Source organism: Ornithorhynchus anatinus, chromosome 5 (assembly GCF_004115215.2).
Source record: "Ornithorhynchus anatinus isolate Pmale09 chromosome 5, mOrnAna1.pri.v4, whole genome shotgun sequence".
Taxonomy (NCBI): Eukaryota; Metazoa; Chordata; class Mammalia; order Monotremata; family Ornithorhynchidae; genus Ornithorhynchus; species Ornithorhynchus anatinus.
Window position 1 is genome coordinate 59210876 of NC_041732.1, and position 26850 is coordinate 59237725.

Sequence of the window (26850 nt, forward strand, 5' to 3'; positions counted from 1 at the left end):
ATTTTCCCTACCTCCCTAGGGAGAGGTAGTCCGTGGAATTACTGTATTTATGGCTTCCTCTTCCCTCCCACCCGGTGATGTCATAAACAGCTGAAGTTGCCTTGAAAACCTTATTGGATAAGCCTGCAGCCCCCATTTTTTATGGTATTTGTTAAGCACTCACTATGTGCTAGACACTCTACTAAGCGCTGGGTTGGATACGAGAGAAGCAGCCTGGCTCAGTGGAAAGAGCACGGGCTTGGGAGTCAGAGGTCATGGGTTCTAATCCCAGCTCTGCCACTTGTCAGCTGGGTGATTTTGGACAAGTCACTTCACTTCTCTGTGCCTCAGTTCCCTCATCTGTAAAATGGGGACTAAGACTGTGAGCCCCACGTGGGACAACCTGATTACTTTGTATCCCCCCTAGCACTTAGAACAGTGCTTGGCACATAGTGAACGCTTAACAAATGCCATCGTTATTATTACAAGATAATCAGGTTGGACACAGTCCCTGTCCTACGTGGGGCTCACAGCCTCAATGCCCATTTTGCCAATGAGATAACTGAGGCCCAGAGAAGTGAAGTGACTTGCCAAGATCACACGGCAGACAAGCAGCGGAGCTGGGATTAGAAACCATGACCTTCTGACTCCCAGGCCCGTGCTATAGCCACTATGCCATTATTATTATTCTCTCCTTTAGTCCCATGAGCCCATTCCTAAGGGTAGAGAAACAAAGGCACAGAAAAGTAAATTCTCATCCTGGGTCTGTGTGATAGACCTATTACTTATGGGGAAAATCAATTATTGGCATTTCTTGAGCACTTTCAACACGCAGAGCACTGTACTAAGCACTTCAGATAGTACTACAGAATTACTGGACACATTCCCTGCCCACAACAAAAGACCACTCCACTCGGGACAGAGTGTAATCCAGGTATTTGGTCTTCTGATGCAGTGGGTATTTTTACCACCGCCGTGCCTGAAACTTTACCTCCTGAGCAGACCAAGTCTGTATAATAGATTAACAATAGATTTATATCTATTTCTTACCCAGTGTGGGCCATTTTCTTATAGTATTTTTTAAGCGCTTACTCTGTGTCAAGCCCTGTGCTAAGCACTGAGGTAGATACATGATAATCAGGTCGGATAGAGTCCCTGTCCCACATGGGGCTGACAGTCTAAGTAAGAAGAGAACAGGCTCTATCTGTGGCCAAATTGTACATTCCAAGCGCTTAGTACAGTGCTCTGCACATAGTAAGTGCTCAATAAATACTATTGAATGAATGAATGAACAGGCATTAACTCTCCATTTTACAGCTGAGAGGACAACCGTCCCTGTCACGGCTTTAATCCCCATGTTACAGAAGAGGTAACTGAGGCCCAGAGAAGTGAAGTGACTTGTCCAAAGTGACCCAGCAGAAAAGTGCAGACCCGGGCTGAGATTGTTTTTCTCTGGGAACAGAAACTCCAGTGAGCGGTATCAGAGCTGCTGCACGTTAGATTCGATCTATTTTTCCGCTCCCCAAAACGGATAGACTCAGAGCATTAAGGGACCGATTCTACAGAGCGCAGGCAATCCATTCCAGGGAATTTTTGCACTGTGTCTCCAAGCCAAATGAGGAATTTTCCATGATTTACTCTTTTGTCCTAAATCCTTCTCTTACTTGCTAACACAAGCACATTCCTCTGAACCCTGGGCCGTGGATGCCAAAAGGGGAATCTCTGCTAGGCAACAAAACAAATAAATATGAGGTTAGGGTCATTATGTAAGCCAAGGAAACAAAAAGAAACCATCTAAACTTCATCCATTTATTAGGGCATGGGGATAGGAACTTACCTCCCGTAACTTCATCTTTGAAAGTGAAAGATGCCTCGTATCAATCAGTGGTATTTATTGAGCACTCTCTTTCATTCAATAGTATTTATTGAGCGCTTACTATGTGCAGAGCACTGTACTAAGCGCTTGGGATGAACAAGTCGGCAACAGATAGACACAGTCCCTGCCGTTTGACGGGCTTACGGTCTAATCGGGGGAGACGGACAGACGAGAACGATGGCGATAAACAGAGTCGAGGGGAAGAACATCTCGTAAAAACAATGGCAACTAAATAGAATCGAGGCGACGTACAATTCATTAACAAAATAAATAGGGTAACGAAAATATATACAGTCGAGCGGACGAGTACGGTGCCGTGGGGATGGGAAGGGAGAGGTGGAGGAGCGGAGGGAAAAGGGGAAAATGAGGCTTTAGCTGCGGAGAGGTAAAGGGGGGATGGCGGAGGGAGTAGAGGGGGAAGAGGAGCTCAGTCTGGGAACGCCTCTAGGAGGAGGTGATTTTTAAGTAAGGTTTTGAAGAGGGAAAGAGAATCGGTTTGGCAGAGGTGAGGAGGGAGAGCGTTCCAGGACCGCGGGAGGACGTGACCCGGGAGTCGACGGCGGGATAGGCGAGACCGAGGGACGGCGAGGAGGTGGGCGGCGGAGGAGCGGAGCGTGCGGGGTGGGCGGTAGAAAGAGAGAAGGGAGGAGAGGTAGGAAGGGGCAAGGTGATGGAGAGCCTCGAAGCCTAGAGTGAGGAGTTTTTGTTTGGAGCGGAGGTCGATAGGCAACCACTGGAGTTGTTTAAGAAGGGGAGTGACATGCCCAGATCGTTTCTGCGGGAAGATGAGCCGGGCGGCGGAGTGAAGAATAGACCGGAGCGGGGCGAGAGAGGAGGAAGGGAGGTCGGAGAGAAGGCTGACACAGTAGTCTAGCCGGGATATAACGAGAGCCCGTAATGGTAAAGTAGCCGTTTGGGTGGAGAGGAAAGGGCGGATCTTGGCGATATTGTAGAGGTGAAACCGGCAGGTCTTGGTAACGGATAGGATGTGTGGGGTGAACGAGAGGGACGAGTCAAGGATGACACCGAGATTGCGGGCCTGCAGGACGGGAAGGATGGTCGTGCCATCCACGGTGATGGAGAAGTCTGGGAGCGGACCGGGCTTGGGAGGGAAGATGAGGAGCTCAGTCTTGCTCATGTTGAGTTTTAGGTGGCGGGCCGACATCCAGGTGGAGACGTCCCGGAGGCAGGAGGAGATGTGAGCCTGAAGGGAGGGGGAGAGGACAGGGGCGGAGATGTAGATCTGCGTGTCATCTGCGTAGAGATGGTAGTCAAGGCCGTGAGAGCGGATGAGTTTACCGAGGGAGTGAGTGTAAATGGAGAACAGAAGAGGGCCAAGAACTGACCCTTGAGGAACTCCAACAGTTAAAGGATGGGAGGGGGAGGAGGCTCCGGCGTAGGAGACCGAGAATGATCGGCCAGAGAGGTAAGAGGAGAACCAGGAGAGGACAGAGTCCGTGAAGCCAAGGTGAGATAAGGCTCTACGTGGAAAGCACTGTACTGAGTGTTTGGGAGAGTGCAATACAGCAGAGTCGGTAGACAGCCTCCCTGCCCACGGCGAGCTAACCGTCTCATGTAGGTAAGAGGCAGTGTGGCCTACTGGAAAGAGCACAGGCCTGGGAGTCAGAGGATCTAGGCTTCACCACTTGCCTGCTGTATGACCTTGGGCAGTTCACTTAATTGCTCAGTACCTCAGTTACCCCTTCCGTCAAATGCAGATAAAATATCTGCTTTCCCTCCCTTTTAGACTGTGAACTCCACGCAAGACGGGAGCTAGGTCTGACCTACTTATGTTGTATCTGCCCCATTGCTTAAGTGCAATGGTTGAGGAGGTTTTTTAATGGTATGTGTTAAATGCTTACTCTGTGCCAGGCATCGTACTAAGCGCTGGGGTAGTTAAAAGATAATCGGGGTGGTCACCGCCCCTTGCCCCACATAGGGCTCACAGTCTTAATCCCCATTTTACAGATGAGGTAACTAAGGCAGAGAAGTGAAGTGACTTGCCTCAGGTCACACAGCAGACAAGTGGTGGAGGCAGGATTAGAACCCGGGTCCTCTGGGTTGTCCTTGTCCAATGCCATCATTATTATTACCATTAGACATAGGCGCAGTATACTGTTCCAAACCCACAGTGATGAGAGAGCAAGGCCACCCTTGACTGTGCTGAATAATATTGACGGTATTTCTTAAGCGCTTACTATGTGCCAAGCACTGTTCTAAGCTCTGGAGCGCTGTTCTAAGCACTGAGCACTGCCACTGTGCCTGCAGAATCCAAGACTAGAGGGCAACCCTAAAAAATTCAGGGACACTGACCAATTCTGTCTTCCAAATTCTCCCATTCGAGCTGCTCTTTTGCATCGGTTTGATTTTCACTCTCTCTTCCCTTCCGCATCATCTGTGTGCTTAATATTCTCCCAGCCATGGCACTTATATATGGATCTGTATATTGTAAAGTATTTTTATATTAATGTTTGTCTCCCCCTCTAGCTCACTGTGAGCAGCGAACATGTTTACCAACTCTGCTGTAGTATACTCTCCCAAGTGCTTAGTAGACTGCTCTGCTCACAGTAGGCTCTCATTAAATACCGTTGATGATGATCATGATGATGAGAACATTGGGGAATCAGCAAGCTTAGTGGATGGAGTACGGGCCTGGGAGTCAGCAGGTTATGGGTTCTAATCCCGACTTTGCCATTTGTCTGCTGGGTGGCCTTGGCAAGTCACTTCACTTCACTGGGCCTCAGTTCCCTCCTTTGTAAAATGGGGATTGAGACTGTGAGCCCCATGTGAGATAGGGACTGTCCAACCCGATTTGTTTGTCTCCACCCCAGCACTCAGTCAGGGCCTGACACAGAGTAAGCGCTTAAAAAATAGCACTATTAGTATTCTTCTTATTATTGTTAAAACCAAATATAGGCACCTGGGCCCACTTTGGCATTCCAACTGAACTCCTCTGACTTAGACCCCACTCTGCAAACAACAGCTCTTATCCCCTTCTAAGCTCAAGTCCCCGGCCTGGTTTCTCTATCGACGAAAGAGAAGATGGGAGGAAAAAGCAACCAAACTCTTTAATGACAATCGTCTTTCATTTCTTGATCCCCTTTCTCCTGGGAAGCTGGAAGCACAGCACATACTTTCTCAGTGAGGTCGTGAGGAAATAGAGATTATCATCTCCAATTTCTGTGGGGGAAATCGAGGCCCAGGGTTGACAGGTGCCCTCCTCTAGTTCACAGAGTGAATCAGCGGCAGAACCGAGATTAGAGCCGGGCTGAGAGCCAGGCTTCCCAAAGCACTATGGCTTTTTTTGTCATCTGCTAGCAATAAAATGAAAACAGGGGGGATTTGAAACTGATCTGCACTTTGATTTTGATCCACCAGTCTATAGTGATATTTGTTAGGCACTTACTACATGCCAAGCACTGGGGTAGATACAAGATAACCAAGTTGGACATAGTTACCGTCCCACAAGGAGCTTACAGTCTAAGCAGGGGGAGAAAACAAGTATTTAACCCCCATTTTACATTGAGGAAACCAAGACACAGAGAAGTTAAGTGACTTTAAATCACACAGCAGGCAAGTGATGGATTTAGGATTAGAACCCAGGTCCCAACAAAAATTGTGGTATTTGTTAAACACTTACTATGGACAAAGCACTGTATTGAGCTGTGGGGTAGATCGAGAATAATCAGGTCCCAGATGGGGCTCACGATCTAAGTAGGAGGGAGAACCGGTGTTGAATCCCTATTTTACAGATGAGGATACTGAGGCACAGAGAAGTGAAGTGATTTGCCCAAGGTCACACCACAGGAAAGAGGCGGAGGCAGGATTAGAACCCAGGTCCTTGGATTCCACGGTCCATACTCTTTCCACCAGGCTGCTATTTAACAGCATTTAAGTTTAAGAAGCCAGTTTTGTAGGCGTAAATTAATTTTGTAAGTGGAAATATACCCACCCACACCTTTTTTTTTTACAATTTTATCCTCTATAGCGGGGAAGAGTGCCAGGAAAATGAAATACATAAATTGTCTTTACTACTTGCCTAGCATAAAATGATAGTTACATTGGACAAATGCATTAACAGCTGTAGAAACAGCTACTCTTTACAATGTCACTGGCAAAAAAGTCACCGAATCTGCTGTTCTGCAAAATAAGCCACAAACACCCCACCCACCCCAATTTATCCCAAAACAAAACTGAGTTCATCCAAACCATAGGGTTTGGGACCCAAATGGAGAATCCTACTGAACATCCTGTGTTCCCGATTCTTCCTGCTTTCTTTGAAAGTAACTTTGCATTCATTATTCAGCAGGCAACATTAAAGATGAACACTGGCAGTTAATACATCAACTAAAGGCCGAATGAGCCAGCTCTAGTGGTAAAAAAGAATCATAATCTTGGGATTCTGGTCATTTCACTTTTGGATTACTGTAATCTGCTCTTCATCAGCCTTCCAGTCTCCTCTGCAATTAATTTAGTTGAAAACGTTACTGCTGCCAGGGCTATTTCTCACCCATTACTTTGATGATATTGCTCTCCTCCTCAAAACCTTTCTCCAGCAAATTCATATAGCTTTTTGTTTCAATCCTGGTGTTATCTTCCCTTCCTCCCCTATGCCCCTTTATTTTCTTTTCTCCAACCACCTTTCCTTATTCCTCTGATCTCTCACGTCTGGGCCCCTCCCCATAAATAATAATAGTAATAATAAAGATTATGGTATTTAAGAATTTACTGTAGACTAAGCGCTGTACAAAGTCCTGGGGTAGATCCAAGTTAATCCAACTGTGAGCCCGTCGGGCAGGGATTGTCTGTTGCCTGATTGTACATTCCAAGCGCTCAGTACAGTGCTTTGCACTTAGTAAGTGCTCAATAAATACTATTGAATGATGTATCAGATGCCACATGGGGCTCACAGTCTAAGCAGGAAGGAGATAAGGTATTGAAGCCCCATTTGGCAGATGAGGGAACTCGGAGGCCGAGAAAAGTGAAGTGACTTGCCTAAGGTCACACGGCAGAGAAGTAGCAGAGCCGGGATTAGAACCCACGTCCCCTGATTCCCAGGCCCGTGCTTTTTCCGCTAAGCCACACTGCTTCTCCATGAAAGTCTCCTCGACTCCCTCCTGCTTTATGTCATCACAGCAAAACCCTCCCCGGCAGGCTCAGAGTCACCAATAGCCTGACATCAATCAGCAGTTTGGGAAGCAGTATGGGCAAGTGGAAAGAGCACAGGCCTGGGAGACAGAAGACCTGGGTTCTAATCCTGGCTCTGGCACTTGTCTGCTCTGTGACCTTGGGCAAGTCACTTCACCTCTCTGGGCCTCAGTTACCTCACCTGAAAAAGAGGGATTAAGACCGTGAGCCCCATGCGGGATATGGACTGTGTCCAACCAGATTAGCTTGTATCTATCTCAGTGCTGAGTAAAGTGCCTGGAATATAGTAAGCATTTAAATTCCAATAAAAAAAAGGTTTCAGTGAGCAATAACTGTGTGCAGAGCACTAGGCTAAGCCCTTAGAAGAGTACAACTGGACTCTGTCCCACCCAATTTGCCTGTATCCACCCCAGCGCTTAGTACAGTGCCTGGCACATAGTAAGCACTTACCAAATACCACAATTATTACAGTTCAGCAGAGTTAGTAGATTCCTACCCTCACGGAGCTCCCAGTCTAGCGGATGGATTCATAAGTGCCTTCCTAGGCACTTATCTATATGTGTAGTCAAAAGCTTATTTTTCCATTTCATCTTTTCATATTCTTACCTCTACCAGTTATATACCCGCACTGTTCCTTTTGCTGCCGTGATCTGTAAATAATTTCTGTCTGCATCTCTTCCTCATTAGATTGCAAGCTGCTTTGAGGGCAGAGGGGACCATGCCTTTTGTTTCTGCGAAGCAGCATGGCCTAGTGGATAGAGCATGGGCCTGGGAGTCAGAAGGACCTGAGTTCCAAATCCTGGCTCTGCCACTTGTCTGCTGTGTGACCTTGGGCAAGTCACGTTACTTCTCTGTGCCTCAGGTTACCTCATTTGTAAAATGAGATTGACTGTGAGTCTTATGTGGGACAGGGGCTGTGTCCAATCTGAATATCTTGTATCTACCTCAGTGCTTAGAACAGTGTATGGCATATAGGAAGTGCTTAACAAATATTACAATTATTATTTCTAATATTTTTCAAGCACTCAGGAAAGTGCTCCTCACGTAGTAGTCTCTACCAACTCGGTTATATTGACCTCTCCCAAACGCTTAGTACAGTGCTCTGTCCCCAGTAAGCACTCAATAAATGCCATTCATTGATGGGTTGATCGATTAATTGAAAGACCGGAAGCCACAACACAAATACTTGGACAGCTTCTTAGATTACTCCATAACGCCTCAGATTCCAAACTCCCTCGACAAACTGCCTCAAGACTGTAAGTGGGCAGGGAATATATCTGTTTATTGTTCTATTGTATTCTCCCAAATGCTTAGTGTGGTGCTCTGCCCCCAGTTAGTGCTCAATAAATACGATTGATTGATTGAAAGACCAGAGGCCACAGCACAAATACTCGGTCAGCTTCTTAGATTACTCCATAAGGCCTCAGACTCCACACTCACTCACCAGATATAGGTGCTGGGCAAGCGTAGAGGCAGGGAGGGAAAAGGAATCCAGAATGTTGCATCTGTCTGAGTTGCCTCTAGAATGTCAGCTTTGCGAAGGGCCTCCAAAATATTCGGCGTGGGGGGGGGGCATTTGAGTGGAGTCTCTCCCCTACAACAAGAATGTATAAACTTCAGAAGGCCGTTTGGATTTTGTTCCCTCTTTGTCTTGAGCGGATGGATAGATTTTATGTGCTAGAAAAGTGGAGAATCAGCATGGCCTTAGGAAAAGATCACGGGCCTGATAGTTGACGTACTTGGATTCTAATTCCAGTTCTGCTCTCTGCGGGTCTGATAGTTGACGTATTTGGATTCTAATTCCAGTTCTGCCGCTTGCCTGCTGGGTGACCTCGGGCAAGTTGCTTAACTTCTCTCCTCAGTTTCCTCTTCTGTAAAATGGGGATTCAATACCTGTTCCTCTCTCCCCGCTACACCGCGTACCCCATGTGGGACAGGGACTGTACCTATCTCGCACATACCCCAACGCTTAGTGCAGGGCTTGGCACAGAGTATTTAATAATTTATTATTAATTGGGAAATTTAACATAGCATGAGGCCAATGTACGCTTTCAGCCGATCTTAGCACTGACAAGTGCTAAGAAATAGACTGATTCTGGCCTATACTGCAAGCTATTGTAAAGTTGGTGCTTGCCCTTTGTCTTGGCTTAGATTTGGGGCTGTCAATCCCCAAATTAATTAGGTTTCTCAATCCCCACATTAATCTCCATCTTTAACTTAAAAGAGTAAACACATTTCCCGCAGTCCTTGCCGCTTTCTGGGTTAGTGATCTGAAAAAAGTCTCCCATCTCTCTCAGAGGTGATATTGACAGAAGTATTGACTCTGCGCTGAAGGAGCATGTCTACCTTTAACTCAATCAGAAGTCAGGCTCAAGAGACTTACTAAGAAGGCTTCCCTGTGAAATACGTTTCCATAAAAGAAGTATGTTTGGGCTAGGTACACAGTAGGTTTATATAAATAATCTGAGGGCTAAAATAGGGTTTTCTCCAATTGTTTTTGTTGTCTTATGCTGTCGAGTCGTGTCCGACCCATAGCGACACCACAGACACATCTCTCCCAGAACGCCCCGCTCTCCATCTGCAATCGTTCCGGTAGTGGATCCACAGAGTTTTCTTGGTAAAATTCCGGAAGTGGTTTTCCATTGCTTCCTTCCTCACAGTAAATGAGTCTCCGCCCTCGATTCTCTCCCATGCCGCTGCTGCCCAGCACGGGTGAGTTTTGACTTGTAGCAATTGCCTTCCGCTCACTAGCCACTGGCCAAGCTAGGAATGGAATGGGTAGGCCTCTGCTGGACTCTCCCTCCCGTAGCCGAAACTGGTAGAGTACTGGAAACTCTCCAGGTGTGACCCTGAGAGGGTTCTCCATCTGTCACTAAGGAATGTATTAAGCGTTTTCTGGTGTCAAGCACGGTGCTGACTCCACAAGGGACCCGCAATCTACACAGATAGAAAATAGAGATAAATTACAAGTCACTCAGTACAGTTCATTCATTCAACAGTATTAATTGAGCACTTGCGGTGTGCAGAGCACTGTAATAATAATAGCAATAATAAAGGTATTTGTTAAGTGCTTACTACGTGCCAGGCACTGTACTAAGCACTGGGGTAGATATAAGATAATCAGGTTGGATATGGTCCCTGTCCCACATAGGGCTCACAGTCTTAATACCCATTTTACAGATGAGGAAACCAGGGCCCAGAGAAGTTAAGTGACTTGCCCACTATCACACAGCAGACAAGTGGCAGAGCCAAGATTAGAAAACATCTGACTCCCAGGCCCATGCTCCTTCCACTAGGCCACACTGCTTCTCTTAGCGCTGTACTAAGCGCTTGGGAGAGTACAGTATAACAATAAACAGACACATTCTCTGCCCACAATGAGTTTACAGTCTAGAGAGAGAGTTTACAGTGTAGGGGGAGCAATTAAATGAGAACAATTACAAATTAAGAGTATTATATAAGTAGCTGAAGGGGACTTCAATCAATCAATGATATTTATTGAGCACTTACAATGTGCAGAGCACTGTACTAAGCACTTGGGAGAGTACAGTACAGCAGAATTAACAAATATGTTCCCTGCCCATAACTAGCTTCCAGTCTAGAGGGAGGGAGCAGTCCTCAGACCCCTCCCTGCTGAACCTCACAGTCCTTGGAAATGAATAACTCAGTCACCCCAAAGTTACCTAGCACCCTCCCTTCCTGTTAAGGGGTTTGTTTCAGGGTATCCTTAAGCACTTACTATGTGTCAAGCACTACTCTAAGCGCTGGGGGAGGTACACATTTATTAGGTTGGACACGGTCCCTGTCTAACATGGGGCTCCCAGGCTAAGTAGGAAGGAGGACAGATATTGAATCCCCATTTTAGATGAGAAATCTGCAGAGATGTGGAGTGACTTGCCCAAGGTTACACAGCAGGCAAGCAGCAGAGCCAGAATTAAGACCCAGGTCCTCTGCGACCCAGTCCCGGGCTTTTTCCATTAGGCCATGCAACTTCTCCTGTGGCCTGGGAGTCAGAGAATTTGGGTCCTAATCCTGGCTCCACCCCTTACCTGCTGGGTGACCTTGAGTGAGTCACTTATTTTCTCTGTGCCTGGATTTCCTCCTACTTAGACTGTTAGCCCCATGTGGGACCTTACATCTTCTGTCTATCCCAGCACTTAGTACAGTGCTTGGCCCATTCATTCAATAGTATTTACTGAGCGCTTACTATGTGCAGAGCACTGTACTAAGCGCTTGGAATGAACAAGTCGGCAACAGATAGAGACAGTCCCTGCCGTTTGACGGGCTTGCGGTCTAATCGGGGGAGACGGGCAGACGAGAACGATGGCGATAAATAGAGTCGAGGGGAAGAACATCTCGTAAAAACCGATGGCAACTAAATAGAATCAGGGTGATGTACAAGTGCTTAACAAGTACTATTATTATTATTACCAATATTAACATTATTATTAGTTTATCCCCCTCATCACGGGGCAAGTAGGCAGTACTTTGCTTAATTAGATTTCTGAGCCTTGGGTCAGTGATCTCAGCTGGTTATAATAATAATGTTGGTATTTGTTAAGCGCTTACTATGTGCGGAGCACTGTTCTAAGCGCTCGGGGAGATACAGGGCTATCAGGTTGTCCCACGTGAGGCTCACAGGCTTCATCATTTTACATGAAGTCCCTACCTAGTAGAGGTAGAAAGATGAGAGATGATGTTTTTCAAATAAGTACTCCACCAGTTTTGCTGGACTATAGTAGAAAGTGTTATGGAATCTTTTAGCCTGGACTTCTTTGGGAAGGTGGCAAGGTTGGGAATAATCCCCTGCTTGATTTGAGTGAGAAGGCAGGTGTTGGGAAAGATTTAACATCAAATATCGACAAGATTAACTAATCAATCAATGGTATTTATTGAGTGCTCAGTGTCTGCAGAGCACTTTACCGGTGCTTGGGAGAATACTGGAGAGAGGAGATCAAAGAGGCAGAAAGGTCCGTGAGGACGCTGATGCAGTAATCAAAGCGGGATGTGATAAGTGCTTGAATCAGCGGTAGTTGTGGTTTCGATGGAGAAAAAGGGCAGATTTTAGAGATGTTGTGAAGGAAGCAGTATAGCCTAGTGGATAGAACACGGGTATGAGTCTTTAAGGGTACGGGTACGGTCTTTATCCCGGCTCAGCCACTTGTCTGTTCTGTGACCTCGGGTAAGTCCTTTATCTTCTTTGTGCCTCGGTTACCTCATCTGTAAAATGGGGATTAAAACTGTGAACCACATGTAGATCATGGACCGTGTCCAACCTGATTACCTTGTATCTATCCCAGTGCTTAGTACAGAATCTGGCACATAGTAAGTGCTTAACAAATACAGTTTAAAAAAGGACAAACCGATAGGATTTGGCAATAGACTATGTGGGTTGAATGAGAGATATGAATCAAAGATCATGCCATGGTTATGGGCTTTTGAGAGGATGGTGGTGTTGTCTACAGTTATGAGAAAGTCTCGAAGGACAGATGAGGACTTCTATTTTGTATGTGTTAAGTTTGAGATGTCTGTGAGGTAACCACGATAAGTTGTCCTGAAGGCAGGAGGAACTGCAAAATTGCAGAGAAGGAGAGGTTAGGGCTGGAGAGGTAGATTTGGAATCATCCATAAAGAGATGGGGGTTGAAGCTGTGGGAGTGAATGAGTTCTCCGAGTGAATGGGAGTAGATGGAGAAGAGGAGGGGACCCAGACCAGAGACTAGAAGAACTCCCACAGTTAAGAGGTGGGAAGCCAAAGAGGAACCTGCGAAAGACACTGAGTAGCACCAAAGAGTTCTTAAAACATAGAGCGTCGGCATCGGAGCAAACCTCCTTGACTTGTACATGCCCCTTTCTAGTTCCCCCCGCGGCAGCTGCCTGTGTATCCTGCAATCGTCCCTTCTCCTCACGTATCCGACCCAGTGTAGTCAAGTTGAGTTGAACATAGCTTCAATGCTAGGAAACTGACTACTTTGAAGGACTTGGTCTGGGGTCTTGTCTTGCCATTTGATATGGAGTATGGGCCGAAAATAAGCTCCGATGGAACTGCTCGGGGAGTCCGGCTCTCCCAGCCAGAGTAAGCACTCAGTAACTATGATTGATTGATAGTGGAGAGCACTGCGACTCTGGAGACCTTCAGATTGGTCTGAAGCCTCATTACCACACTCGCGCCTCACTCCGTTGGATTCAATTCAATTCAATAGTAGTATTTATTGAGCGCTTACTATGTGCAGAGCACTGTACTAAGCGCTTGGGATGAACAGGTCGGCAACAGATAGAGACAGTCCCTGCCGTTTGACGGGCTTACAGTCTAAAGGATGTGCTGGCCGCCTCGATTTGCTTTTCTACTTCCATGTCTGCCATCGCATCATTGGTTGGCGGGGTGCCCAGGTAAAACAATTCTTCGAGCCCATTTAGTTCTGTGTTTCCAATATTGAGAGACCACCCTACCACCACAGCAGACAGAGACTAGCTCATTGTGGTCAAGGAATGTGTTCTATTGTACTCTCCCAAGCGCTAATACAGTGCTTTGCACACGGAAAGCACTCAATAAATATGATTGATTGATTGATTGATTGACTAGCTCAGCAGGCAAAAATCAGGAAAGGAGTTCCCTTCTAGAGCAAAGGCTTTATGAAGACCAGGACAGAAAGCGACAGAGTTGAAAACAGATGAGCATGATGTAGGACAAACGCAGTGGGCAATAAGGATCCATGTTTTCCTGTGAACAATGAGGGAAGGGGTCTCAAACCCATACTAAAATGTGAAAAACGCCATTTTGGGCCCGCCCCGTGTCCAGCCAGCCGAGTCTTTTGTCTCTGATGGTGGCAAGAGAGCTTACTGGGAAGAATAACGTGAATAGTTGTCCCTGACATCCTTCGTCACACCATCAAACATCTCCAACGTTTCCCTGTGGTAACATCCTAAAACTGTCACCCTTATGTCTGTGTAACTTTCCTGGAGTTTAGTAATATCCTTACCATTTCCTCCTAACATACACAAATATCTTCTACTAAGCCTAAATGTACCCTTTGTTCATTAATTCATCTAATCTCTCCTTAAATCAATAAATTTTATTTATTGAGCACCCTCTGTGTGCCAAAGCACTGTACTAAGCACTTGGGAGAGTACAATACAACAGAGTTGGTAGACCCGTTCCCTGTCTACTAGCAGCTTACGTCTAGAGGGGGAGACAGGCATTAATATAAACAAATTGCAGAGATGTACATAGGTGCTGTGGGGCTGAGGGTGGGGTGAATAAAGGGTCCAGTTCCAAGTTCAAGGGTGACATAGAAAGGTAATGGGAGAAGAGAAAGTGAGGACTGAATCAGGGAAGGCCTGGAGGAGATGTGATTTAAACCTGCAGCTCAACTCCCTGTGGTAACGAATTCCACGTGCTTCCACCTCACTGTGTGGAAAAGCTTTTCCTATTGTTCATATTTAGTTTACCACCTTCAAACTCCAGGGAGCACTCCCTAGCCTCAGTGGTGTGGGATTGGGTGAACGATAATTCTGTTTTCGCTCAGTTCATACCCTTAATGATCTTGTCCTTGTCAATCGTTTCGCCACCCAACCTGCATAATAATAATAACGGTATTTTTTAAGCGCTTACTATGGGCAAAGCACTGTTCTAAGCGCTGGAGGGGATACAAGGTGATCAAGTTGACCCACATGGGGCTCACAGTCTTCATCCCCATTTTACAGATGAGGTAACTGAGGCACAGAGAAATTAAGTGACTTGCCCAAAGTCACACAGCCGACAAGTGGCGGAGTCGGGATTAGAAACCATGACCTCTGACTCCCGAGCCCGGCATCACCTGCGTCTCTCCAGACTGAATTTTCCAGCCTCGAACAGTAGCCTCCCCCTCCCCTAATCATTTTGGTTGCTCTTCTGTTAATGAAGAAGTAGTGGCAGGATTTTAATTGGTAATCTGGCATTTGAGAGAGGGAAAAAACCTAGTTTGAGTAACAGGCATTGACCTATGAATGCCCGTTTGGCTTGTATGTGTTCTCATTAGAGCGTTTTCAGGGAGAAACATAAAAAATTTAATAGAGTACGCTTCACCTTAAAGAATTCCAATATGTCCAGAAGCAGAACAAAAGAGGGATCATAAAGTCCAAGCTAAACTGTTTCCAAGCCATGGCATGGGGTGGTTGATGCAGCCCGGCACGATGTAAAAATATCACCACCTTGTAGCAGCTACTCCACGGTCACTTGCATTCTGCGGCAGGATCCGTGGCTTCCGGTTCAAATAAATACCGAGTCATTAATTGAACCATTAATTTGTCGGCACGAACGGTACAGTTGACCTACCCGAAGAGAAGCCCCGACATTTCAGATGAAAAAAATCCCAAAGGTTAATGCCCTTCCCATCGTGAACTGATGAAACGTCCTTCACTGACACTCACCGTTGCCTGAAGCGGACGTGTCAAATTCATTACCTGCGGACGAACGGCTCCGTACTTGGGCAGCGCTTTGAAAAGCCTGCAGATTTCGCGTGCGTCCTCTGTAAATTGCATTGTTCAAAAAGAAAGGAAATGAAATGAAGATGGTTCTAGTCACGTTCTGGCAGCTATAGTGTCCAGTTTCTATGGGGGCAGGGCAGTGGGCCATGATTAATAATAATAATGGTGGTATTTGTTAAGCGCTTACTATGTGCAAAGCACTGTGCTAAGCGCTGGGGGATATAAGGTGATCAGGTTGTCCCACGTGGGGCTCACAGTTTTAATCCCCATTTTACAGATGAGGTAACTGAGGCACAGAGAAGTGAAGTGACTTGTCCAAAGTCACACAGCTGGCAAGCGGCAGAGCCGGGATTAGAACCCATGACCTCTGACTCCCAAGCCGGGGCTCTTTCCACTCAGCTACACTGCTTCTAGGATGGAAAAAGGCAGGAGAAAAACAGAAAGAGACTCAGGGAGACGAGAAACCCACTCATAGACTCACACACTCTCACTCTCGTATAAACACCCACTCTCCTAGTGGTGAGGAGTCAGCCTGGGTTGGAGCGTCAGAGACCATGTCTATTTCCCACTGTGTTTTCTCTCGTCATCAGCAGCATCGATGGTACTTAGAGAAGCAGCGTGGCTCAGCGGAAAGAGCCCGGGCTTGGGAGTCAGAGGTCGGGGGTTCGAGACCCGGCTCTGCCACTTGTCAGCTGTGTGACTGTGGGCAAGTCACTTCACTTCTCTGGGCTTCAGTTGCCTCATCTGTAAAGTGGGGATTAACTGTGAGCCTCACGTGGGACAACCTGATGACCCTGTATCTACCCCAGTGCTTAGAACAGTGCTCGGCACGTAGTAAGCGCTTAACAGATACCAACATTATTATTATTATTACTTCTCGAGCATTAAACTGTGTGCAGAGCACTGTGCTAAGCTCTTGGAAGAGCTCAGTACCACCGAGTTGGCAGACACGATCCCCTACTACAGTGCTCTGCACCAGTAAGCGCTTAATCAGTATTCTTACTATTAAATAACAGCAGCGGTGCTGGGTAGGCACTCTGAGGCTTTCACCCAATTCTTTCTCGCCCTGATCCTTTAGTCTAAACTCCCGGAGCATATTGAAAAATGCTGTTATACTTACAATTAGTGTCGTGCCATCTAGTGGCATACTTTTTGGCTCCCTGTGGACTGATGAAACCTAGTCGTAAACGAGCAGCTACCAATGTCTCAAAATATATCCAGATAGATTGACTAGAAAATACCACTTTTCAGAGGTTTTGTGGAACTAGGAGACACTGTTCAACTGGAGATTGTATCGCTCAGGGTAGAGCAGTTGTCAGTTTTGTTCTTAAGACGATCTGTGTAGCCTAGATGGAGAGGAAACACAAAGAAGACAGACCAAAATGGAATTTATTATCTCTGGGTTCAAAAGGCTCTGGCCAATAACCATCCTATCACACTATGGGGATGGTCATTCTTTAAAGAAGTGGGAGCAATAATTATTACTGTATTGGAATAGTGCTTGCTATGTGTCAAACACTCCGTCCTATAGATTTAGTTTTATTCCTTGTATACTGTATATTCTTTCCTTCAAAGTGTGTTTCTTGGGACTGTTCCAGGCCCTGGGGTAATAATAATAATAATAGTCCTTGTCTTATGTGGGGCTCAGTCTAAATAGGAGAGAGAACAGTATTGAACCCCCATTTTACAGTTGAGGAAACTGAGGCATAGAGCAGTTAAGTGACTTGCCCAGGGAGATAAGGCAGGCATTTGGCTGTGCCAGGATTAGACTCCAAGTCTTCAGACTCCCAAGGCCCGTGCTCTTTCCACTAGGCCATGCTGCTTCTCCAACAAACTGGGGGGGTATAATAATCATGGCATTCATAAATATGTTATTCATTAAGTGCTTTCTATGTATTAAGAGCAGGGTAGATACAAGGTTATCATACCATCACATCAGTCCCTGTCTCGCCCCAGGTTCATAATCCAGAGAAGCAGTGTGGTTTAGTGGAAAGAGCATGGGTTTGGAGTCAGAGGACAAGGGTTATAATCCCAGCTCCACCCCCCGTCTGCTGTGTGAACTTGGGCAAGCCACTTATCTTCTCTGTACCTCAGTTACCTCATCTATAAAAATCAGGATTAAGACTGTGAGCCCCTTATGGGACAACCTGTTTACCTTGTGTCTACCCCAGGGCTAAGAACAGTGAATAAATGGTGGTGTTTGTTAAGCGCTTACTAGGTGCAAAGCACTGTTCTAAGCGCTGGGGGATACAAGGTAATCAGGTGGTCCCACGTGGGGCTCACAGTTTTAATCCCCATTTTACAGATGAGGTAACTGAGGCACAGAGAAGTTAAGTGACTTGCCCAAAGTCACAGAGCTGGCAAGTGGCGGAGCCGGGATTCAAACCCATGAACTCTGACTCCCAAGCCCGCGCTCTTTCCACTGAACCATGCTGCTTCTCTAAGTGCTTGGCACACAGTGCTCGGTACGGTGCTTGGCACACAGTAAACTCTTAACAAATGCCATCGTTATTATTATCTCCCTTCTCCCCATTTTACAGATGGGGAAACTGAGGCCCAGAAAGGGTAAGTGACGTCCAAGGTGACGCAGCAGGCAAGTGGCAGAGCTGGGACTTAAACCCAGGTGCCTGAATTCCCAGTCCTATCGTCTTTCCACGAGGATACATCCACCCCACCCCCTCACCCCACCTCTCCAGCCAGTTAGACCAGGATTGCTATCGCCTTGGACAGTTGAGGAAACTGAAGGCAAGAGGATGAGTCCTTTGCTCAAGGTGACTTCATTCAATCATTCATTCAATCGTATTTATTAAGAGCTTACTGTGTGCAAAACACTGTACTGAGAGCTTCCGGGGCCAGGGTGAAACATTTCTGATTTTGTCATTTTCCCCGTGAACCTACACTCAGCTGAAAACAAACTTTAGTCTGTTGGATGGATTTAAAATAATAAGCAAGCGATCAAAAGCTCTGGATGCGATTTACAAGTTCCAGGGAAATGAGTCCTCTGTGGCAGTTGTCCTATCTCTTCACCCCGACCTCTTATTTTTTAAAATCTTACTCTTTTCAGACAAACTCCTGGAGACTCAAAGTCCCAGATTCCCCTGGGTCATGTTGCAGCTAAGTCCAAATAAAAGATAGGAATAAAGAGGAGATTAGAGCTTTAGGGGAAAACTAAAGATCTCGTTAATTTTTAATTAATTATTTTTTCTCATTGACCTATTTAAAGAGTTACCATTTATTTACACCACACATAATTGTTCATCTGCATCTTCACACAGTGAAGACTGTGTCTTGTCTTACGCCATCGAGTCGTTTCCAACCCATAGCGACACCACGGACGCATCTCTCCCAGAACGCCCCGCTCGCCATCTGCAATCGTTCCGGTAGTGAATCCATAGCGTTTTCTTGGTAAAAATCCGGCAGTGGTTTACCATCACATCCTTCCGCACAGTAAACTCGAGTCTCCGCCCTCAACTCTCTCCCATGCCGCCGCTGCCCAGCATGGGTGAGTTTTGACTTGGAGCAGATCGCCTTCCACTCGCTAGCCACTGGCCAAGCTAGGAACGGAATGGGTAGGCCTCTGCTTGACTCTCCCTCCCGTAGTCCAGGCTGGTAGAGTACTGGAAACTGCGACCCGTCTGATTTTCTTGAATCTATCCTAATGCTTACAGGTCTTACATGCTTAATAATAATGAGTAATTTTGGTATTTGTTAAGTGCTTAATATATGCCAAGTACTGTATTAAGAGCTGGGGTAGCTACTAAGATAATCAGGCCCCACAGCAGACTCACAGCCTAAGTAGAAGGGAGAACAGGTATTGAATCCCCATTTTGCAAATGAGGCAACTGAGGCACAGAGAAGTTAAGTGACTTACCCAAGGTCTCACAGCAGACAAGTGACAGAGTCGGGATTAGAAGCCAGGTCCTCTGATTCCCAGACCTGGGGTCTTTCCACTAGGCCACCCTGCTTCCCTTATCCAAGAAGCTTAACAAATACCACAATTATTTACTGTCAGAAGAGCTTGCTCCCCTTTGTCTCTCTCCCCTATGGATTTATTGATTTTTTTTCCTTGTGTGCTTTATAGTCTTTCCTTCAAAGTGTGTTTCCTGGGAGGTAGGAAGAAGACAATTATCTTGTTAGCTTCTTGTCTTATCACTAGCTGCACAGAATACCTCCTGGGTCTCGGGAAGGGAAAGAGAAAATCCTTCTTTTCGGCTGTCAACATTTAGTTGCTCTGGTCTTTGCAAACCAAGGGAATCACATTAATGATGGAACGATGGGGATGTGTGATGGTATCTTTTCAGTTTGGAAAGAGAAGGCGATATTCTGCATTTAGAAATAACTTGGGAAGAATATACAGTGAAGGATATAGTACGACTACTAAAATGCTTTTATCAATCAATCCATCAGTCATATTTTTGAGCATTTACTGAGTGCAGAGCATTGTACTAAGTAAATGAGTACTAAGTACCTCTCAGGGTCACACCTGGAGATTTTTCAGGACTCTACCAGTCTCGACTACGGGAGGGAGAGTCAAACAGAGGCCTAACCATTCCATCCCTAGCTTGGGCAGTGGCTAGCAAGTGAAAGGCAACCTGCTACAAGTCAAAACTCACCCGTACCGGGCAGCGGCGGCATCGGGGAGCGTCGAGGGCGGAGACTCAGGTTTACTGCATGGAAGGAGGCGATGATAAACCGCTGCTGTATTTTTACCAAGAAAACTCTATGGATACCGGAACAATTGCAGATGGAGGCGGGACGTTCTGGGAGAGATGCGTCCATGACGTCGCTATGGGTCGGACACAACTCGACAGCATAGGACAACAACAACTGTACTAAGTAAATAAGAGAGAGTACAATATAACAAAGATGGTAAATATATTCCCTGCCCACACCGAGCTTTCAGTTTAGGGGAATGCTGTTATTCATTAATTCAATCAGTCATATTTATTGAGCTCTTACTGTGTGCAAAGCACTGTACTAAGCACTTGGGAGAGTATACTGTAACAATAAACAGACACATTCCCCACCCACAATGAACATACATTCTAGAGGGGGAGACTGGTATTAAGAGGGGGAGGTGGACATTAAACTGAAGTGAAAAGCACTTGAATAAAAACATTCCTACCCAGCTACAGTGGAGCGGAAGGTCTGAAATTTCTGACAGAAAAAGCTGTCATGTTGCCCTGAACAGGGAGAGCCAGGGAATTTTGCCAAATTTTATTTTTTTTTTGAGAGACTCTCAGTACCGCCTTCCGCCCAGCCCAGCTGTACCCAACCCACAACGAGACTGTACACAAGGGAGGACTGAAATCCACAGATTTCTCCAGGAGACCTTCCTTGAACGGGCCAAGTCAATCTGACATCTAGGGAGCACAAACTGTTCCCAAAAGTAAGCAAGTCGTCGTCAGTATTAACCAAGTTCTCTCTGGGTACCAAGCACTGGACTGAACTAAGTTACTATGGGGGAATAGACAGAAAGCAGGGCGGCCTAGTGAAAAGAGCAAGGACTTGGAAGTCAGAAAGACCTGGGTTCTAATCCCAGATCTGCCACTCATCTGCTGTGTGATTGTGGCTTCACTTCTCTGTGCCTGTTACCTCATGTATAAAATGGCGATTAAGACTGTGAGCATATGTGGGGCATTGGCTGTGTCCAAGCTAATAAGCTTGTCTGTCCCAGCACTTAGTACAGTCCCTGGAACATAGTAAGTGCTTAACGATACCATAACCAAAAAACCTCGTTCCAATCTTAAAGGAAGAGAAGCAGTAAGAAATAGTAAAATAGACCATAGTTAAAGATCACAAGAGAAGATATTCCTAATGAACACAGAAAAATCAATCCTTAAAAATGGACTGACAAGTTCCTGAGAGGGCTGGAGGTGGGTAAAGGGAAGTAGCATGGCCCAGTGGACCAAGCACAGGTCTGGGAGTCAAAGGACCCGGATTCTAGTCCCGGCTCCACAATTTGTCGGTTTTGTGCCTTGGGCAAGTCACTTCACTTCTCTGTACCTCAGTTACCTCATCTGTAAAGTGGGGATTAAGACTGTGAGCCCCATGTGGGACAGGAACTGTGTCCAACCTGATAACCTTGTATCTACTTCAGATCTTGGCACATAGTAAATGCCGAACAAATACCATAAAAGAAAAAGATGGGATAAACGTCATTGGTGTGACATTCCACATTTTTGGTGTAGTTAAAGTTACTTCTCAGGGCTTTTCTTAGGATTGGAAGTTCTGGGGAAAAATCCACTGAGAAGAAACTTTAATTTGAGGGGGAAAAAAAATCAGAAAGCAACCCAGAAAAGTTTGGCCTCTGACTTCACCTCTGCCCCAGGGCAAAACAGTATAAATTGCTGTTCCCTGGGCCGGGAACAGTCAAGAATCCAGTAGGCCACTGTAAAAACCTCCTCCAAGGCTGCTATAAAAGAGGCACCAAATTCAACAGTTTTGATAATCCCTGACTTTGCTACACCTGAGTTGAGATGTGCTAACGGGACTGATGATCCAGAACAGTCCCGATACAGGGGGATTTAGGACTAGGGCTTTTTGCATTTTGACAATTGGGGAAATGCCAGCTAACAGTGCACAGTGAAAAGGAATTGAATCATTCTTGGAATCAGAGACAATAGGCATCACATTAAAAATGTCTTTTCTGTCATTTCACTCATTCGAGCCTTTCTTGGGGATAGAAAGCACAGTGCAGCCATTTAGGGCCATATTGTAATAGCCATGTCGCTAAGGTGACACAGTTTTTCTTGGAACAAATTGGTATCACCACATTTCTTCCCAATATGTTCGTTTGATTGATGTTGCTACCGTGAATGCCAGAGAAAATGAACTCAAAGATCCTAGGACTTGGCTGTACTTATTGCCGCGATCATTTGCCATAGATAAAGGACGTGGAACTTCTCTTGTACCATGTGTACTTTTCCCCCACTGGGGAGATGCCCCAGGATCACCCTTGCAAATAAGTACCAAGCACCAGCCCAACGTTCATTTTTTTAATCTGTCAATAGCATTTGTTGAGCGCTTAGCATGTGCAGAGCACTCTATTAAGTGCTCATCAACAAAATCAGCGAACACAGTAAGCGCTCAATAAATAAGACTGAATGAAAATCTAAAACATCAGGTGTGATCTCCCTAAAATCTCCCCTGCTCCTCCCCAATACCCCATCTCCTCCTCCACCCTCTTTGACTCTCCCTATGTTCCCTGCAGTAACTCAAAATGAAATTTCTCACCTCTTTGAATCTACCCCCTCCACCTGTACTTTTGACCCCATCCCTTCAGACCTTTTTAAACACTCGACCCCTCAACTTTTTCCCTCCTTGACTGCCATCTTCACTGTTCGCTTTCTAACGGCTTTTTCCCCCACTGCTTTCAAACATGCTTATGTCTCCCCTGTCCTAAAAGAACCCTCCCTTGACCCCACGGCTCCCTCCAGGTATCGCCCCATCTCCCTCCTACCATTCCTCTCCGAACTCCTTGAGAGAGTTGTTTACACCCACTGTCTCCACTTCCTCTCCTCCAATTCTCTCCTAGATCTCCTCCAATCTTGCTCCCGCCCCTTTCACTCTGCAGAAACAGCCCTCTCTAAGGTAACCAACGACCTTCTTCTCATCAAATCTGACGGCTTCTACACCATCCTACTCCTCCTAGAACTCTCAGCCGCCTTTGACACTGTAGACCATACCCTTCTCCTTGAAACTTTATCCAACCTTGGATTCACTGACATCGTCCTCTCTCGGTTCTCCTCCCACCTCTCTGCCCTCTTCTCGGTTTCTTGTGCTGGCTCCTCCTCTGCCTCCCCTTCTCTGAGAGTAGGGGTCCCTCAAGGTTCAGATCTAGGTCCCCTTCTATTCTCCCTTTACACCCACTCCCTTGAAGAACTCATTCCCTCCCATGGCTTCAATTACCAACTCTAGGCAAATGATTCCCAGACCCACATCTCCAACCCAGTCCTTCCCTACAATCGTACGTTTCTTCCTGTCTTCGAAACGTAGCTACTTGGATGTTCCACTGAAACCTCAAATTAAACATCCAAAACTGAACTCCTTATCTTCTCACCCAAACCCTGCCCTCCCCGTGGCTTGCCCATCTCTGTAGATAACACCATTACCCTCCCTATCTCACGAGCCCGTAACCTTGCTGTTGTCCTTGACTCATTCCTCTCCACCCACATATTCAGTCTGTCACCAAATCCTGTCAGTTCTACCTTCACGACATGGCTAAAGTCTGCCCTTTCCTCTCCATTCAAACTGTTATGTTGATCTAGGTACTTATCCTATCCCAACTTGATTACTGCATCTGCCTCTTTGTTGATCACCCAGCCTCCTTTCTCTCCCCACTCCAATCCATACTTCACCCTGTTGAATGGATCGTTTATCAGGCCACGTCTCCGCACTCCTCAAGAACCTCAAATGGTTGCTAATCCATCCGTATCGAACAGAAACTCCTACATTGGCTTTAAAGCAGTCAGTTGGCTCACCCCATTCTACTTCACCTCATTAATCTTCTACTACAGCCCAGCCTGCACACTCTGCTCCTCTAATGCCAGCTTACTCACTGTGCCCTGATCTCATCTATCTCACCGCCCACCCCTTTCCCATGTCCTCCTCCTCCTAGCCTGGAACTCCCTCCCCCTCCATATACACCAGACCACCATTCTGTCCACCTTCAAATCTTTATTAAGGTCACATCTCTCCAAGAACCCATCCCCAATTAACTCCTCTTTTCCTCAGCTTGTTCTCCCTTCCGCATCACCTGTGCACTTCCATCTGTTACCTTTAGACTATGTTTGCCCCACCTCCAACCCCACAGCATTTGTGTACGTATCTTTAAATTGCGTATTACAAATTATTTACTCATATTAATGTCTGTCTCCCCCTCTAGACTGTAAGTTCGATATGGGCAGGGATCGTGTCTGTTAATTCTATTGAATTGTACTCTACTAAGTGCTTAGTACGGTGCTCTGCACCTAGTAAACGCTCAATAAATTCCATTGATTGATTGACCGATTGATTGATACTAAGCACTTGGGAGAGTATAATACCACCGAGTTGGTAGACATGTTCCTTGCCCACCATAAGCTTCACTTTACAATACCATCCTGTTTTCCCCATCTAGAGGCCATGGGGAAGTAAAAGTAATGAAAACGTCAATATCAATCTTTCAGTGGTATTTATTTATTTATTATTAGGAAGCAGCATGGCGTAATGGATAGAGCACAGGCCTGGGAGTCAGAAGGCCATGAGTTCTAATCCCAGCTCTGCCACTTGTCTGCTGTGTGATCTTGGATGAGTCACTTTGCTTCTCTGTTCCTCAGTTACCTCATCTGTAAAATGGGGATTGAGACTGTGAGCCCTGTGGGACTGTGTCCAATCCATCCCAGTGCTTAATACAGTGACTGGCACAGAGTAAGTGCTTAACAAATACCATTGTTATTTTTATTATTATTATTATTATTAAATGCTCACTGTGTGCAGAGCTCTGTATAAAGAGAAACAGTGTGGTCTAGAGGAAAGAGCATGGTCCTGGGAGTCACAGTTCTGCCACTTGTCTACTGGGCGACCTTGGACAGGTTACTTAACTTCTCTGTGCCTCAGTTTCCTCATCTATAAAATGGGTGTTCAATTCTACTCCCCACTACCCAGACTGTGAGCCACATACCCATACCCAGGGACTGTGTCCAATCTGATTATCTTGTATCTACCCCGGCATTTAGAACAGTGCTTAGCACATAGTAAGCACTTAAAAAATGCCCTAATTCAGTGTCATCACCAATTGTACTTACTGAGCTCTTTCTGTGGGCAGAGCCTAGTAAGAAGCCCTTGGGAGAGTACAATACATCAGACTTGGTAGCCATGTTCCCTGCTCACAGTGTGGTTACCCTCTAGACAGAGAGACAGGCATAAATATACATAATTTATAAATAAATTTAACCAACACCTTAATTTAATTTTTCCTTTTTACTAAACATCTGGGAGAGTACAGTTTAACAGAGCTGGTAGACAGGATTCCTGCCCCCAAAGTGCTTAGTCGGGGAGACATTATTTTTTATTACTTCTTGGCCCAGAGTTACTTGGTGTGAGCAAGTTAAGTATTTGCAAGACCCTGATAGTCCTGACTCCCTTTTTCGAGCTCTTGCTGGCATCCTTGCTGCTGCCGGAAAATTGTTGGGGTCTCCTTCGGGGCCCCCTGAATTTTGACGCTATCGACAGCTGAAGCACTTTCTCCAACTTTTGTGTAGCGGTACTCTGAGAATTGAAAGAACGTCTTTGAAGTGGAGACAGTAGGAATGCCAGAGAGTTCCCTCATTTTACATCATGGTAAATGGTCTGGAGTCTAGTTCTGCGATTCTAATTGCTCTTCTAGCCCCTTCCCCCGAGTGTTGATTGGAAAATCACCCAGCTGTGGGCACCACATGGGCCGTCTGACCCTGGGTCGGTACAAATCCGTTGGTTGGTATGAGATATTTGGAGAGGATTCTTTTTATGGAGAAATCCTCACTTTTTCTCCATCTGCTTGAAACATGGGGCCTCTTTAAGAGATCTGAGGGTTTTCCCTTGGAATAAGAGACTCCCCACTGTGCTAAATTGTCAGAAAGAAACAGCAAATCTGTCTTTTGCCTCCAAAGAAATGTTGTCTTTTGCCAGCTTCCATTCCTCTCTCTGGCCCAGCAGTTTGCCTTTTCAAACCATCTGTCCTGGACAAAACTGTCAGTTTCTTTGATCTCTTAAGGCGTCCCAACCTCTGCGATTCAGTACGACTGGGAAATAAACCATTGCAAATTGAATACCCTGTGGCTTTCGATTGTCTGTGAGAACTAGGACCGTTCCTGTGAAATACCGACCTTCCAGAACATATTTATAATAATTTAGCCATTCCTTCCAGCGCACTACGGCTAATTAATGTGATTGGGAGAAAGCGATTATCTTTGTTAAATTTATTGCTGATTAGGGGTCAGTCATTCACCAGTGGAGAAGGGGATTTAATGAAGAACAAGGATGAATGAGATTGGGCATGGAGAGGATCGTGTGTGCTCTGTTCCTGGAAATGAGTCTGAAGAAAGTTGGACTTACTGTAAGCCATGGTTGGGGAGCAGTGTGACCTAGTGGAAAGACCATGGGCCTGGAAGTCAGAAGACCTGGGTTCTAATCCCAGCTCTGCCACTTGTCTGCTAGGTGACCATAGGCAAGTCACTTCACTTCTCTCTGCCTCAATTGCCTCATCTGTAAAATAGGGATTAAATCCTATTTAGACTGTGAGCCCCATGTGGGACAGGGATGGTGTCCAGCCTGATTAACTTGTATCTACCCCAGCGCTTAATACAGTTCTTGGCACATAGTAAGCGCTTAACTTGTGCCATAATTACGATTATTCTAACC

At 46.0% G+C, this 26850-nt stretch overlaps 1 protein-coding gene and 1 non-coding gene across 6 annotated transcripts in view; one reads left to right on the forward strand and one right to left on the reverse strand.

Annotated features, from left to right (window-relative positions):
- The window catches only part of TMCO4 (transmembrane and coiled-coil domains 4), a 134393-nt gene that overhangs the window by 73761 nt on the left and 33782 nt on the right, over positions 1-26850 (forward strand). The window lies entirely within an intron of this gene.
- LOC114812408 lies at positions 9726-9862 on the reverse strand. The gene has a single exon (XR_003760062.1). It is a non-coding gene; the product is annotated as a small nucleolar RNA SNORA7 (small nucleolar RNA).